The sequence below is a fragment of the Pseudophryne corroboree genome, chromosome 6 (assembly GCF_028390025.1).
Source record: "Pseudophryne corroboree isolate aPseCor3 chromosome 6, aPseCor3.hap2, whole genome shotgun sequence".
In the NCBI taxonomy this organism is placed as follows: domain Eukaryota; kingdom Metazoa; phylum Chordata; class Amphibia; order Anura; family Myobatrachidae; genus Pseudophryne; species Pseudophryne corroboree.
Window position 1 is genome coordinate 272,523,918 of NC_086449.1, and position 16,522 is coordinate 272,540,439.

The window sequence follows — 16,522 nt, forward strand, 5'->3', positions numbered from 1 at the left end:
TAGAAGTGCTTATAGATAGATGATTGCTTTCTAAGATAATAACTGATCCTAGGGGCTGGCCCTTCTACCAGCGCACTGCAATAGCGGGGGGGGGGGGGGGGGGGTTGTGTAAAGTATGGGTGATTTTATTTAGCCAACAAAGTATGAAAAATTGTTATGTCAAAGAGCTATAATCAAATAGAAACACAGCACCATCTGACCACTTGGGCCTGATTGAGGGATGGACGCCATGTTTATGTACCCCATGGAGCGAGTTTTTGCCACTGCACATGCATATAAGTGACAGGCAGGGAGCGCTTGCGGGAGGTAACGGGGGAGTGGTGACTGAAACGCAGGTGTGTCCTGAATATTTGGGGGGCGTGTCACAGCTTGCAACAGCGATCCTGTACACAGGTAAATGTGTCTGGCATCTTACTTCCGACAACCCTGCTGCGCGAAAATAGGTTTACTCGATTATCGACCGATATGCATCCGATGTCTGCGTCTTCATAGACAAGCGGCAGATCTCACATCCCTCCAGTGGGTGTCTCACTACAAATCCCCACAGCTGCGACATTTGCATATTATCGCACAGCTGCTGCGTACTGATCACAGCTGCGATGGCATTTGTGTACAGCTCTGACTCATTCTGTCACTCAGATTAGTCAGTGCAGACAGCATTCTAGGGGCCTCTGTGCAATGCTGAAAACAGCTTAACAAATAAAGGACCTTATTCTGGTTTGTTAGCAAAACAAAAAAGATAGCAATTGGGCAAACCCATGTTGCACTGCAGGGAGAAGTATTTGATATGCCGGCCGTTGTGTGGCGAGCATAGCGAGCCCGCTAGGGGCTTTTTTGCGCTCGCCCCGCTGCCGGCATTACGGCGGTCGGGATCCCGGCACCGGTATGCTGGGCGCCGGGATCCCGATCGTCGGTATAATGTAGTACACCCCACTGCAGGTGGGGCAGATGTAACATGTGCAGACAGAGTTAGATTTGGGTCGGGTGTGTTCAAATCTACATTGCAGTGGTGTAGAAATTAAGCAGCCAGTATTTACCCTGCACAGAAACAAAATAACCACCCAAATCTCTCTGCACATGTTACATCTGCCCCACCTGCAGTGCAACGTGGTTTTGCCCAATTGCTAACTTTTTTTGTTTGCTAACACACCTGAATAACCGCCTAAGGGGGTTATTCTGGTCGCATCGCTAAGGATTGCATTGGCTGCGAACGCATCTGCCTGATTGACAGGCAGAGGCGTTCGCGAGGCGGCAATGGATCGCTGCGGGAGGTTGGCTGGGGGAAAACGGGGACTGGTTGGCAACATTTTTGGGGAAAGTTGCGTCACATTACGCAGCCGGTCCGATGTAAAAAATGGCAGCAGACCTACTGTATACGCAGCCAAGTTGCGGCTGCAGGGGGTCGTCCACAGTTGCTGCGACCGCAATTAAATTGCAGTCACTAGGCAGGCCATGCTGCATGCTGGGCGGCCTTGCCCTGCGATGTGCTGCTCCCAGCATGCCACAGAAAGGATTGTAGATTCCGCTATTTAGTAGAATCGGCAAGTCTTACTGAATAACCCCCTAAATACATACTAAAGACATTATAGTGTCTTCTTTCTATTACAGAGAGAATTAATGACCAATGTACAATACAAAGAGCATCTTAATAAACAATATAAATACAGAAAGCACTTTTGTGATCTCCATACACTATAATAACCATTCTTGTGACTACTAGTCAAAACGCTACTATTCTCGCCAACCGTGTTCTAGAGTTCACTATAAGATGCAGGTACCAATTCTCCAGTGAATTTACAATGCAGGCCCCCAAATCTCTGGTGAATCTAGAATGCAGGCCCCCACATTTTTGCTGACGTTACAATGCAGGCCCCCACATTTTTGGTGACTTTAGAATGCAGGCCCCGAAATCTCTGGTGACTTTACAATGCAAGCCCCCAAATGTATGGTGACTTTAGAATGCAGGCCCACTGACTATCTGACAGTGTCTGATAGCTTTACATTATAGACCTAAGCTCAATAGTGTAGTAATAATGCAGACCATGCATATCTTTAAAGACCCCATCACTCTAGTGGATGTATATTCTCACCCACCACCCCTCCGGGTTACGGTCGTTAGGTCGACACAACTCAGGTCGACACTCATTAGGTCGACCACTGGTTGTCGACATGGCCATTAGGTCAACATGTACTAGGTCAACAGGTCAAAAGGTCAACATGAGTTTTTTACAATTTTTTTGCATTTTTTTGTATTTTTCATACTTAACGATCCACGTGGACTACGATTGGAACGGTAATCTGTGCCGAGTGAAGCAGTAGCGGAGCGAGGCACCTTGCCCGAAGTATGGCGAACGAAACGAGCCAAGCGAGGGGACACGGGGAACTATTTTGGGTTCCCCATCACTTTACGGAGAAAACGACACCAAAAACCTCATGTCGACCTTTTGACCCGTCGACCTAGTACATGTCGACACAATGAACATGTCAACATATTGCCCCTGTCAACATAATACATGTCGACCTTCCATTGTCGACCTAATGTCTGTCGACCAAAGTTGTGTCTATCCAACGACCCATACCCCACCCCACCGATCACCCTGACTGGTGATGGCAACTCAAATGACTTAACCTGACTACCTGTGCTTTGCTCTGTCTGGCTGCCACAGACCAATACATACAATATAGTATTTGTATTCCTCCAGAAATACTGTAGCTACATTTTATTTTTAGGACATGTTGTAGAGAGATTTCTACACTTTTGTGTTTGGTGTATTTGCATAATGTGGTCTCCGAAATTCCCCGCTGTGATACCTTACACACATCTGTCTATGATAGATACTTCTAATTTATCACAGGGGAAATTTTAGAAAAAAAAAACCCTAAATATCACACCCCAGTATCCACAGACATGTATCTGCAAAAGGAGACCTTCTTCCATAGATGTGTTCTTAAAATCAGTGTGTAGTTATTCAGAACATACAGAGCTGTACATTATAAACAAAGGGGCTGATTCTGAGAGGAGGATGAAATAAAACTAGTAACTGTGCACCTGGGCAAAACCATGCTGTACTGCAGGTGGGGCAGATGTAATGTGGGCAGAGAGAGTTAGAGCAGTGTGTCCAAACCCAAATCTAAATTGCAGTGTAAAAATAAAGCTGCCCAGCATTTGTAGGCTACTGTACATGCAAAAGCCTCCAGTAGTTAGTACCCTGCATGCAAAAACAATAAATGTTTCTCTTATTCTTTCCTCCCTTCCTCTAAACCTTCTTTCTCTGACGTCCTAGTGGATGCTGGGGACTCCGTAAGGACCATGGGGAATAGCGGCTCCGCAGGAGACTGGGCACAACTAAGAAAGATTTAGGACTACCTGGTGTGCACTGGCTCCTCCCTCTATGCCCCTCCTCCAGACCTCAGTTAGAATTTTGTGCCCGGCCGAGCTGGTTGCACACTAGGGGCTCTCCTGAGCTCTTAGAAAAGAAAGTATATTTAGGTTTTTTATTTTCAGTGAGATCTGCTGGCAACAGACTCACTGCTACGAGGGACTGAGGGGAGAAGAAGCGAACCTACCTGCTTGCAGCAAGCTTGGGCTTCTTAGGCTACTGGACACCATTAGCTCCAGAGGGATCGAACACAGGCCCAGCCTCGGTCGTCCGGTCCCGGAGCCGCGCCGCCGTCCCCCTTGCAGAGCCAGAAGCAAGAAGAACGTCCAGGAAATCGGCGGCTGAAGACTCCAGTCTTCATTAAGGTAGCGCACAGCACTGCAGCTGTGCGCCATTGCTCCCCATGCACACCACACACTCCGGTCACTGATGGGTGCAGGGCGCTGGGGGGGGGGGGGGGCGCCCTGGGCTGCAATAAGAGTACCTTAGCTTGGCAAAAAAACACATAATATAGTCAGTAAGACTATATATGTGTAAAATCCCCTGCCAAAAATATCCTGAAAAAAGCGGGAGAAGTCCGCCGAGAAGGGGGCGGGGCTATCTCCCTCAGCACACTGGCGCCATTTCCTCTCACAGCTCCGCTGGAAGGACGCTCCCAAGGCTCTCCCCTGCAGTTTCCAGGCTCAATAGGGTAAAAAAGAGAGGGGGGGCACTAAATTTAGGCGCAAACTGTGTATTATAGCAGTTATAGGGGAAAAATCACTGTGTGTAGTGTGTATCCCTGCATTATATAGCGCTCTGGTGTGTGCTGGCATACTCTCTCTCTGTCTCCCCAAAGGACTTGTGGGGTCCTGTCCTCAGTCAGAGCATTCCCTGTGTGTGTGCGGTGTGTCGGTACGGCTGTGTCGACATGTTTGATGAGGAGGCTTATGTGGAGGCGGAGCAGGTGCCGATAAATGTGATGTCACCCCCTGCGGGGTCGACACCTGAATGGATGGACATGTGGAAGGAATTACGCGACAGTGTCAACTCCTTACATAAAAGGTTTGACGACATAGCAGATGTGGGACAGCCGGCTTCTCTGCCCGTGCCTGCCCAGGCGTCTCAAAAGCCATCAGGGGCTCTAAAACGCCCACTACCTCAGATGGCAGACACAGATGTCGACACGGATACTGACTCCAGTGTCGACGACGATGAGACTAGTGTACATTCCAATAGAGCCACTCGTTATATGATTACGGCAATGAAAAATGTGTTGCACATTTCTGATATTACCCCAGGTACCACAAAAAAGGGTATTATGTTTGGGGAGAAAAAGCTACCAGTGGTTTTTCCCCCATCTGATGAATTAAATGAAGTGTGTGAAGAAGCGTGGGCTTCCCCCGATAAGAAACTGGTAATTTCTAAAAAGTTACTAATGGCGTACCCTTTCCCGCCAGAGGACAAGTCACGTTGGGAGACATCCCCTAGGGTGGATAAAGCGCTCACACGTCTGTTAAAAAAGGTGGCACTACCGTCTCCGGACACGGCCGCCCTAAAGGAGCCTGCGGATAGAAAGCAGGAGGCTATCCTGAAGCCTGTATATACACACTCAGGAATTATACTGAGACCGGCTATTGCTTCAGCATGGATGTGCAGTGCTGCAGCTGCGTGGTCAGATTCCCTGTCGGAAAACATTGATACCCTAGACAGGGACACTATATTGCTAACCGTAGAGCATATTAAAGACGCTGTCTTATACATGAGAGATGCACAGAGGGATATTTGCCGGCTGGCATCTAAAATAAACGCAATGTCCATTTCTGCCAGGAGAGGATTGTGGACTCGGCAGTGGACAGGAGATACAGATTCTAAAAGGCACATGGAAGTTTTGCCTTACAAGGGTGAGGAGTTGTTTGGGGATGGTCTCTCGGACCTCGTTTCCACAGCGACAGCTGGGAAGTCAGCATTTTTACCCCATGTTCCCTCACAGCCAAAGAAAGCACCGTATTATCAGGTACAGTCCTTTCGGCCCCAGAAAGGCAAGCAGGTTAGAGGCGCGTCCTTTCTGCCCAGAGGCAGAGGTAGAGGGAAAAAGCTGCAACATACAGCCAGTTCCCAGGAACAAAAGTCCTCCCCCGCTTCCTCTAAGTCCACCGCATGACGCTGGGGCTCCACAGGCGGAGCCAGGTACGGTGGGGGCCCGTCTCAAAAACTTCAGCGACCAGTGGGCTCGCTCACGGGTGGATCCCTGGATTCTACAAGTAGTATCTCAGGGGTACAAGCTGGAATTCGAGACGTCTCCCCCTCGCCATTTCCTCAAATCTGCCTTGCCGACAGCTCCCCCGGACAGGGAGGCAGTGCTGGAGGCGATTCACAAGCTGTATTCTCAGCAGGTGATAATCAAGGTACCCCTCCTTCAACAAGGACGGGGTTACTATTCCACAATGTTTGTGGTACCGAAACCGGACGGTTCGGTGAGACCCATTTTAAATTTAAAATCCTTGAACACTTATATAAGAAGGTTCAAGTTCAAGATGGAATCGCTCAGGGCGGTGATTGCAAGCCTGGACGAGGGGGATTACATGGTATCACTGGACATCAAGGATGCTTACCTGCATGTCCCCATTTACCCTCCTCACCAGGAGTTCCTCAGATTTGTGGTACAGGACTGTCATTACCAATTCCAGACGTTGCCGTTTGGTCTGTCCACGGCACCGAGGGAATTTACCAAGGTAATGGCCGAAATGATGATACTCCTTCGGAAAAAGGGAGTTTTAATTATCCCGTACTTGGACGATCTCCTTATAAAGGCGAGGTCCAGGGAACAGTTTTTGATCGGAGTAGCACTAGCTCGGGAAGTGCTACAACAGCACGGCTGGATCCTGAATATTCCAAAGTCGCAGCTGGTTCCTGCAACGCGTCTACTGTTCCTGGGGATGGTTCTGGACACAGAACAGAAAAAAGTGTTTCTCCCGGAGGAGAAGGCCAAGGAGTTGTCATCTCTAGTCAGAGACCTCCTAAAACCAAAACAGGTGTCGGTGCACCACTGCACGCGAGTCCTGGGAAAGATGGTGGCTTCTTACGAAGCAATTCCTTTCGGAAGGTTCCATGCAAGGATCTTTCAGTGGGATCTGTTGGACAAGTGGTCCGGATCGCATCTTCAGATGCATCGGCTGATAACCCTGTCTCCAAGGGCCAGGGTGTCACTGCTGTGGTGGCTGCAGAGTGCTCATCTTCTAGAGGGCCGCAGATTCGGCATACAGAACTGGATCCTGGTGACCACGGATGCCAGCCTTCGAGGTTGGGGGGCAGTCACACAGGGAAGAAACTTCCAGGGACAATGGTCGAGTCAGGAGACTTCCCTACACATAAATATTCTGGAACTAAGGGCCATTTACAATGCCCTAAGTCAGGCAAGACCCCTGCTTAAACACCAGCCGGTGCTGATCCAGTCAGACAACATCACGGCGGTCGCCCATGTAAACCGACAGGGCGGCACAAGAAGCAGGATGGTGATGGCAGAAGCCACAAGGATTCTCCGATGGGCGGAAAATCATGTGTTAGCACTGTCAGCAGTGTTCATTCCCGGAGTGGACAACTGGGAAGCAGACTTTCTCAGCAGACACGACCTCCACCCGGGAGAGTGGGGACTTCATCCAGAAGTCTTCCAAATGGTTGTACACCGGTGGGAAAGGCCACAGGTGGACATGATGGCGTCCCGCCTCAACAAAAAGCTAAAAAGATATTGCGCCAGGTCAAGGGACCCTCAGGTGATAGCTGTGGACGCTTTAGTGACACCGTGGGTGTACCAGTCGGTTTATGTGTTCCCTCCTCTTCCTCTCATACCCAAGGTACTGAGGATAATAAGAAGGAGAAGAGTAAGAACTATAATCATTGTTCCGGCCAAGAAGAGCTTGGTACCCAGAACTTCAAGAAATGATATCAGAGGAACCATGGCCTCTGCCACTCAGACAGGACCTGCTGCAGCAGGGACCCTGTCTGTTCCAAGACTTACCACGACTGCGTTTGACGGCATGGCGGTTGAACGCCGGATCCTGAAGGAAAAGGGCATTCCGGAGGAAGTCATCCCTACGCTGATTAAAGCTAGGAAGGAGGTGACCGCAAACCATTATCACCGCATATGGCGAAAATATGTTGCGTGGTGTGAGGCCAGAAGGGCCCCAACGGAGGAATTTCAGCTGGGTCGATTTCTGCACTTCCTACAGTCAGGGGTGACTATGGGCCTCAAATTAGGTTCCATTAAGGTCCAGATTTCGGCTCTGTCGATTTTCTTCCAAAAAGAACTGGCTATACTGCCTGAAGTTCAGACGTTTGTTAAGGGAGTGCTGCATATTCAGCCCCCTTTTGTGCCTCCAGTGGCACCTTGGGATCTCAACGTGGTGTTGGATTTCCTTAAGTCACATTGGTTTGAGCCACTTAAAACCGTGGAACTAAAATATCTCACGTGGAAAGTGGTCATGCTGTTGGCCTTGGCTTCGGCCAGGCGTGTGTTAGAATTGGCGGCTTTGTCATGTAAAAGCCCTTATCTGATTTTCCATATGGATAGGGCGGAATTGAGGACTCGTCCCCAATTTCTTCCTAAGGTGGTATCAGCTTTTCATTTGAACCAACCTATTGTGGTGCCTGCGGCTACTAAGGACTTGGAGGATTCCAAGTTGCTGGACGTAGTCAGGGCCCTTAAAATCTATGTTTCCAGGACGGCTGGAGTCAGGAAAACTGACTCGCTATTTATCCTGTATGCGCCCAACAAGCTGGGTGCTCCTGCTTCAAAGCAGTCTATTGCTCGCTGGATCTGTAGTACGATTCAACTTGCGCATTCTGCGGCTGGACTGCCGCATCCTAAATCTGTAAAAGCCCATTCCACGAGGAAAGTGGGCTCTTCTTGGGCGGCTGCCCGAGGGGTCTCGGCTTTACAACTTTGCCGAGCTGCTACTTGGTCGGGTTCAAACACATTTGCTAAATTCTACAAGTTTGATACCCTGGCTGAGGAGGACCTTGAGTTTGCTCATTCGGTGCTGCAGAGTCATCCGCACTCTCCCGCCCGTTTGGGAGCTTTGGTATAATCCCCATGGTCCTTACGGAGTCCCCAGCATCCACTAGGACGTCAGAGAAAATAAGAATTTACTCACCGGTAATTCTATTTCTCGTAGTCCGTAGTGGATGCTGGGCGCCCATCCCAAGTGCGGATTGTCTGCAATACTTGTATATAGTTATTGCCTAACTAAAGGGTTATTGTTTGGAGCCATCTGTTTGAGAGGCTCAGTTGTTATTCATACTGTTCACTGGGTATAGTATCACGAGTTGTACGGTGTGATTGGTGTGGCTGGTATGAGTCTTACCCGGGATTTCAAATCCTTTCCTTATTGTGTCAGCTCTTCCGGGCACAGTTTCCTAACTGAGGTCTGGAGGAGGGGCATAGAGGGAGGAGCCAGTGCACACCAGGTAGTCCTAAATCTTTCTTAGTTGTGCCCAGTCTCCTGCGGAGCCGCTATTCCCCATGGTCCTTACGGAGTCCCCAGCATCCACTACAGACTACGAGAAATAGAATTACCGGTGAGTAAATTCTTATTTTTGCCGCTCCTTTTATTTCTTGTTTTTGTTATTATTTTTGCTCTTTTTATTCATATGCAGACCTCTATGTTTTCGAGTGAAATGTTATATATTTCAGTGTATTTGCACTGTTTGTTTTTACCTACTTTTGTGTAAATTAAGGCAGGGGCGTTTTAAGAGAAGAGGAGGCCCGTGTGCAAACCCCCTCAGTCCGTCCCCCTCCTCTCAGACAGCAGCGATGTAGAGTCTGAGCACTAGAAGAGGGCTCAGACTCTAATACACATGCACAGATCTCAGGGACAATGGCGCGGTGGGCATTTTCCCGGCAATTACTCTACTGCGCATGCTCAAAACCCCAGGAAAATGGCCACCACGCCATTTTCCCGGTGATTTACTGCAGCACTGCAGCCATAGGTGCGGTATTCTGGAGGTGTAAATATTCAAGAAATGGGTTCAGCATGTGCTGTGTGGGCCCTCTGGACCCAGGGGCCATGTGCACTGCACACACTGCACCCATTATAAATACGCCAGTGAATTAAAGTACAGAGACATTCATTGTACTTGTAAGGCAAGAGATATTACTGATATCTCCTGGTTACATTTCAACCCCCAATAATTTCCACTGTCCCCATACTTTAGTATGGGAAGTGTAAATTATGCCATTCATCAAGTTCCAAAATAGCATTATTTTTAGGAACTTGTGTGTGTGCCAATCTGAGATGGCGTACAGCCTCTGATACACTTCACAAGCTGCCGTTTACATGGTAGCATGTGCAAAAGAGAGATCCCCCTCTCCCCTGCAGCCACAACTGTGTACTCACTAGCCTCTGGCTCCATCTTCATCGTCATAAAACACTTAAAAACTGGATTTCAATACCTACCGGTAAATCCTTTTTTCCTAGTCCATAGAGGATGCTGGGGTCCATTTCAGTACCATGGAGTATAGACGGTTCCACAGGAGCCATGGACACTTCAAGACTTTTTCAGAGTGTGAACTGGCTCCTCCCTCTATGCCCCTCCTCTAGACCTCAGTATAGGAACTGTGCCCAGGGAGATGGACATTTAGAGGAAAGGATTTACTTTTAAGTTAATGGTGAGATTCATACCAGCTCACACTTCAACAATGCCGCACACATGGAATTCAACAAAACACATGCCAATGGGCATGAACTATTGCAGCAACATGCTGAAAATAATTTTAACACAACACTTGTGTAACTACAACGAAATAACAACTGGAAGTACACACTGGGTTGGGTGCCCAGCATCATCTACGGACTAGGAGAAAAGGATTTACCGGTAGGTATTAAAATCCAGTTTTCTCATACATCCTAGAGGATGCTGGGGTCCACTTCAGTACCATGGGGTTATACCAAAGCTCCAGTACGGGTGGGAGAGTGCGGATGACCCTGCAGCACCGATTGACCAAACTTGAGGTCCTCATCGGCCAAGGTGTAAAACTTAGCAAACGTGTTTGTCCCTGACCAAGTAGCTGCTCGCCAAAGTTGTAAAGCCGAGACCCCCCGGGCAGCCGCCCAGGATGAGCCCACCTTTCTAGTAGAATGGGTTTTTACCGAAGTCGGTAACAGCAATCCTGCCGTGGAATGAGCGTGCTGAATCGTAGCTCTGATCCAGCGCGCAATTGTCTGCTTAGAAGCAGGACACCCAATCTTGTTGGGAGCATACACGACAAACAGAGCCTCTGTTTTCCGTATCCGAGCTGTTCTTGCGACATAAATTCTCAAAGCTCTGACCACATCCAGAGACTTTGAAGCATCTAAGGTGTCAGTAGCCACTGGCACCACAATAGGTTGGTTTATATGGAAAGAAGAAACCACCTTAGACAGAAATTGCTGACGAGTTCTTAACTCAGCCCTATCTTCATGGAAGATCAAGTAAGGGCTCTTGTAAGACAAGGCCCTTAACTCAGACACCCTTCTTGCGGATGCCAAGGCCAACAGCATGACCACTTTCCAAGTGAGAAACTGGTTGGATGTGCAGAACCCCTTTTCACGAAGGTCTGAACTTCTGGATAGGAGGCCAATTGTTTCTGAAAGAAAACGGACAAGGCTGAAATCTGGACCTTGATTGACCCCAATCGTAGGTCCGCATTCACACCCACCTGGAGAAAATGGAGAAAACGTCCTAACTGAATCTCTTCCGTTGGAGCCTTCTTGGATTCACACCAAGACACATATTTTCTCCAAATACGGTGGTAATGTTTAGACGTTACCCCTTTCCTGGCCTGAATCAGAGTGGGTATGACTTCTTTGGGAATACCCTTTCGGGCTAGGATCCAGCGCTCAACAGCCATGCCGTCAAACGTAGCCACGGTAAGTCTTGATATACGCACGGCCCCTGCTGCAGCAGGTCCTCGCGAAGAGGAAGAGGCCGTGGATCTTCTATGAGCAACTCCTGAAGATCTGGATACCAAGCCCTCCTTGGCCAGTCCGGGACAACGAGGATCGCTCGAACCCTTGTTCTTCTTATGATCTTGAGAACTTTTGGTATTAGTGGAAGTGGAGGGAAGACATACACCAACCGAAACACCCACTGGGTCACTAGTGCATCCACTGCTATTGCTTGATGGTCTCTCGACCTGGAACAATATCTCTGAAGCTTCTTGTTGAGATGAGATGCCATCATGTCTACTTGAGGAACTCCCCAAAGACCTGTCACCTCTGCAAAGACTTCTTGGTGGAAGCCCCATTCTCCTGGATGGAGATCGTGTCTGCTGAGGAAGTCTGCTTCCCAGTTGTCCACTCCCGGAATGAAAATTGCCGACAGAGCTCTTGCTGCCCAGAGGAGGATCTTTTTCACCTCTGCCATCGCCACTCTGCTTTTCATTCCGCCCTGACGGTTTATGTACGCAACTGCTGTTACATTGTCCGACTGGATCTGTACGGGTTGATCTTGAAGAAGATGCACCGCTTGTTGAAGGCCATTGTAAATGGCTCTTAACTCCAGAACGTTTATGTGAAGACAAGTTTCTTGACCACCTTCCTTGGAAGCTTTCCCCCTGTGTGACTGCTCCCCAGCCTCGGAGACTTGCATCCGTGGTTACTAGGACCCAGTCCTGAATCCCGAACCTGCGTCCCTCTAGTAGGTGAGAACTGTGTAGCCACCACAGGAGCGAAATTCTGGCTTTGGATGACAGGATTATCCTCTGGTGCATGTGTAGGTGGGATTTGGACCACTTGTCCAACAGGTCCCACTGGAATACTCTGGCGTGGAATCGGCCAAACTGTATGGCCTCGTAGGCCGCTACCATCTTTCCCAACAACCAAATGCATTGATGAATCAACACTTTTGTTGGTTTCAGAATTTGTTTGACCATTCTCTGGATTTCCAGAGCCTTTTCTACTGGAAGAAATACCCTCTGTACTTCTGTGTCCAGTATCATCCCCAGAAAAGACAATCTTGTCGTCGGTTCCAACTGTGACTTTGGAAAATTTATGATCTAACCGTGTTGTTGAAGTACTGTCAGGAGAGTGCAATGTTCTGCACCAACCTTTCCCTGGACCTCGCTTTTATCAGGAGATCGTCCAGGTAAGGAATTATATTGACTCCTTTCTGTCGAAGGAGGACCATCATCTCCGCCATCACCTTGGTGAACACCCTCGGTGCCGTGGAGAGTCCAAACGGCAACGTCTGAAATTGGTAATGACAATCCTGTATCGCGAATCTCAGATAAACTTGATGTGGAGGATAAATGGGAACATGTACGTAGGCATCTTTTATGTCCACTGACACCATGAAGTCCCCTTGCTCCAGACTGGAAATTACTGCCTTCAGAGATTCCATCTTGAACTTGAACCTTTGCAGGTAGAGATTCAGAGTTTTCAGGATTAGAATCGGTCTGACCGAGCCGTCCGGCTTCGGAACTACGAATAGGCTTGAATAAAACCCTTCTCCTTGTTGTAACAAGGGAACCAGGACAATAACTTGATCCTGACACAATTTTTGTATTGCTGCCGCTATCACTTCCCTGTCCGTGATAGAAGCTGGTAAGGCCGATTTGAAAAATCGGCATGGGAGAATGTCTTGAAACTCCAGTTTGTACACGTGGGACACTATTTGTAAGACCCACGGGTCCAGGCCAGATTGAACCCAGAACTGACTGAAGAGTTTCAGACGTGCCCCCACCTGAGCGGACTCCCGCAAGGGAACCCCAGCATGACGCTGAAGATTTGGCAGAAGCAGAAGTTGATTTCTGCTCCTGTGATCCTGTAGACGCTGCAGACTTTATTCCTTTTCCCCTTCCTTTACCCACAAAGAAAGGGGAACCTTTACCCTTTTTGTATTTGTTGGGCCGAAAGGACTGCATCTGAGAGTGATGTGTCTTTTTCGCCGGTGCAGGAGCATTAGGCAAGAATGTCGACTTACCTGCGGTAGCCGCAGAAACTAACGCACCCAGCCCATCTCCAAACAAGGCCTCACCCTTATACGGGAGAGCCTCCATATTCCTTTTGGAATCTGCGTCAGCATTCCATTGGCGAATCCACAACGCCCTCCGTGCTGAGATTGCCATGGTAGCGGCTCTTGATCCCAAGAGACCAATATCTTTCATGGCTTCTAGTATGTATGCAGCAGCGTCTTTGATATGACCTAACGTTAGGAGTATCTCGTCTCTATCTATTGTGTCAATGTCTGATGGCATGTTTTCTGACCACTTTCCAATAGCACTACTGACCCACGCACAGGCAATGGTAGGCCTGAGTAGTGTCCTATTGGCCACATAAATAGATTTCAACGTATTCTCCAACTTGCGATCTGCCGGCTCTTTCAGTGAAGCTGTCCCAGGCGCAGGGAGAATCACCTTTTTTGTTAACCGTGACTGGGCACTGTCCAAAACGGGGGGTGACTCCCACCTTTTACTGTCCTCTGCAGGAAAAGGGTAAGCTACCTGAATTCTTTTGGGAATCTTAAATTTCTTTTCAGGATTTGTCCAGACTCCCTCAAAGAGACTGTTCAGCTCATGAGATGGAGGAAAAGTTACATTGATTTCCTTTTCTTTACAAAAGTAAGCCTTCTCCTCTGGTAAAGGAGGGGCCTCCATAACTTCTAACACCTCCTTTATAGCAACAATCATATATTGAATGTTTTTTGCTAACTTTGGATCTATTCCCCTGGAATCACTAGTGGCGACACAGGAATCAGAGTCCCTGTCGGTATCAGTCTATACAACTTGTTTAAATTACCTTTTATGTGACCCAGAGGGTTCCCCTGTGGCTGAAAAGGCAGAATTATTAAAAATCACATCTTCGACAGATTTTCTCCAGTTTTCTGCATGAGACTCAGACTTATCCAATCTCTTACTGATATGATTCACACTATCACGTAATTCTTTCACCCAATCAGGCTCGTGGTGTGCCGGCAGCGCCACCACATTACAACTCTGTGTCCCTAAAATGGCTCCCTCAGGGGAAGAGCTCCCTGCCTCAGACATGTCACACACTTGCACAATCATACCACAGACACTCCGGGGCTTAATGGGGAGAGACCCACAGTAAAGTCTGTCAGAAGGACACAGAAAGGAATTGCCAGTTCACAACTCAGCGCCAAAAGAAAAAATCCCTGTGTCGCGTACTTTGTACACAGAGTTCTTCAAGTGCTTTATATTATGAATAATAGGTTTTAGCACCGAATATTACACTCCCCCCCTTTTGCACCCTTAAACTTGATTCAGAAGTGGAGAGGAGGATCAGCGTTTATTGCCCTGCAGGTGCTGTGAGAAAATGGCACTGAGCAGTGTGCTGGCTGCCTGAGGAAGAAGCCCCGCCCCCTGTAATGGCGCGTTTTTCCTCAGCTTTAGAATAGATATTTATACTGGCGGGGGTGTAGGACAGTGTAAATACAAAGTATGCTACCTTTTGCCAGTGAGAGTAGGTTTCATGCTGCCCAGGGTCCCCCCCCCCCCAGCGCCTTGCACCCTGCTGTGCACTGTGTTATGGATAGCATGTTCACGCAGCATTCCCACTCGCTGCGCGGTACCTTGAGCCGTCACGATGACCGGAGATCACTCTCTGCAGATCTCTGGTAATAATTCTCACACATCTTCTGACTTCTGGCTCTGTTAGGGGGGTGATGGCGTGCTGTGGGAGTGAGCGCGTAGCCGCAGCTAGTGTTCATTTCCCTTCAGGAGCTAATGGTGTCCTGTCAGCAAGAAGCAGAGCCATGAAACTCTTTAGGAAGTTGGTTCCTACTTCTTCCCCCTAAGTCCCACGAAGCAGGGAGACTGTTGCCAGCCATCTCCCTGAAAATAAAAAACCTAACATAAAGTCTTTCAGTGAAACTCAGTAGAGCTCCACTGGAGTGCGACCAGTCTGCCTGGGCACATTTTCTAAACTGAGGTCTGGTGGAGGGGCATAGAGGGAGGAGCCAGTTCACACTCGGGAAAAGTCTTAAAGTGCCCATGGCTCCTGCGGAAACTGTCTATACCCCATGGTACTGAAGTGGACCCCAGCATCCTCTAGGACGTATGAGAAACATAGTTTACAGTTGAAACAGAATAAGTTATTACTCACAAGTGTTCCTTATGTAGCTCTGAGTCCTTCTCTACACTTTTTAGTCTGCTAAAAATGTTGCCACAATGATTAAGAAGCAGCATTGCTAAAGTAAGTATTCATTCTGGGACACCCTTGAAGCAACCCCTGCAACGCTAGCGATCTGGCATATGACAGGTCCAAAACTAGTTCATTATATATCCTTGGGACAACAGTCAGTGTGTGCAGTGTATATTCTCTATATATAAATGCGAAAGACTTATTAATTCTCTTACTTCCCAATATGTTAGGCAGCTGAAATTTAACATACAAATGGAGCGTCCCCGTCCGGCCGGGCACATGTCCCCGCGACGGTGACGCGCCCCATTCACTTGAATGGAGAGAGTCTCCATCCACAGGACCGGACAGAGACGCTCTGAATGGGAGTGTCTCTGTTCCCTCCGGCATGGCTAGGCGGACGGATCGCCTAGTCACGCCGGGAGTGCACGTTTGCGATAGAACCGCCTCAGATGAGCGCAGCTCCATCTGTAGAGATTCTTCACGTGGGAAATAGGAAAACTAAGTAATCAGAATTTTAATAAACCTCCCCAAGGGGATGAACAGGGGGAAGACATAATGACATCATTACCCATGCGTGGCTTGAATGATAACGCCAAACAGACAATCGGATCAAAATTTGTATTGCACCTCCAGTGTGTAGAAATTAATAAAGTACAAAAATGGTCCTGTCACTTTTTACCATATCTGCTGCAGGTGCTCCTTGGGTAACGCCAAGAACCATGGATTAATATTTACTTACATTAAGACGTCTCATATTTACATCTCTATAGATTTACCAAATTTTTAACACTCATTTATATTTACAACCATGTTGTAAATGAAAATCAGAAACTACCGTGCGAAGAACGGTAGAACAGCTAGTATAAAGTATTCCAAAGGGAAGCTTTTAAGACTAATCCATCTTCTCTCTAAAATATTAAGATGGAGACTGCAGCTGACTTCCTAATCTAAATAACAGAACCAGACAGGGGGTAAGAAAAAATGATGTCATCCCATTGGCATCTGCATGTTGAACCCAACCTG

At 48.2% G+C, this 16,522-nt stretch overlaps 1 protein-coding gene across 2 annotated transcripts in view; it reads left to right on the top strand.

Moving 5' to 3' along the window:
- The window catches only part of SHC4 (SHC adaptor protein 4), a 125,002-nt gene that overhangs the window by 25,609 nt on the left and 82,871 nt on the right, over positions 1-16,522 (top strand). The gene's annotated exons all lie outside the window — the stretch shown is intronic.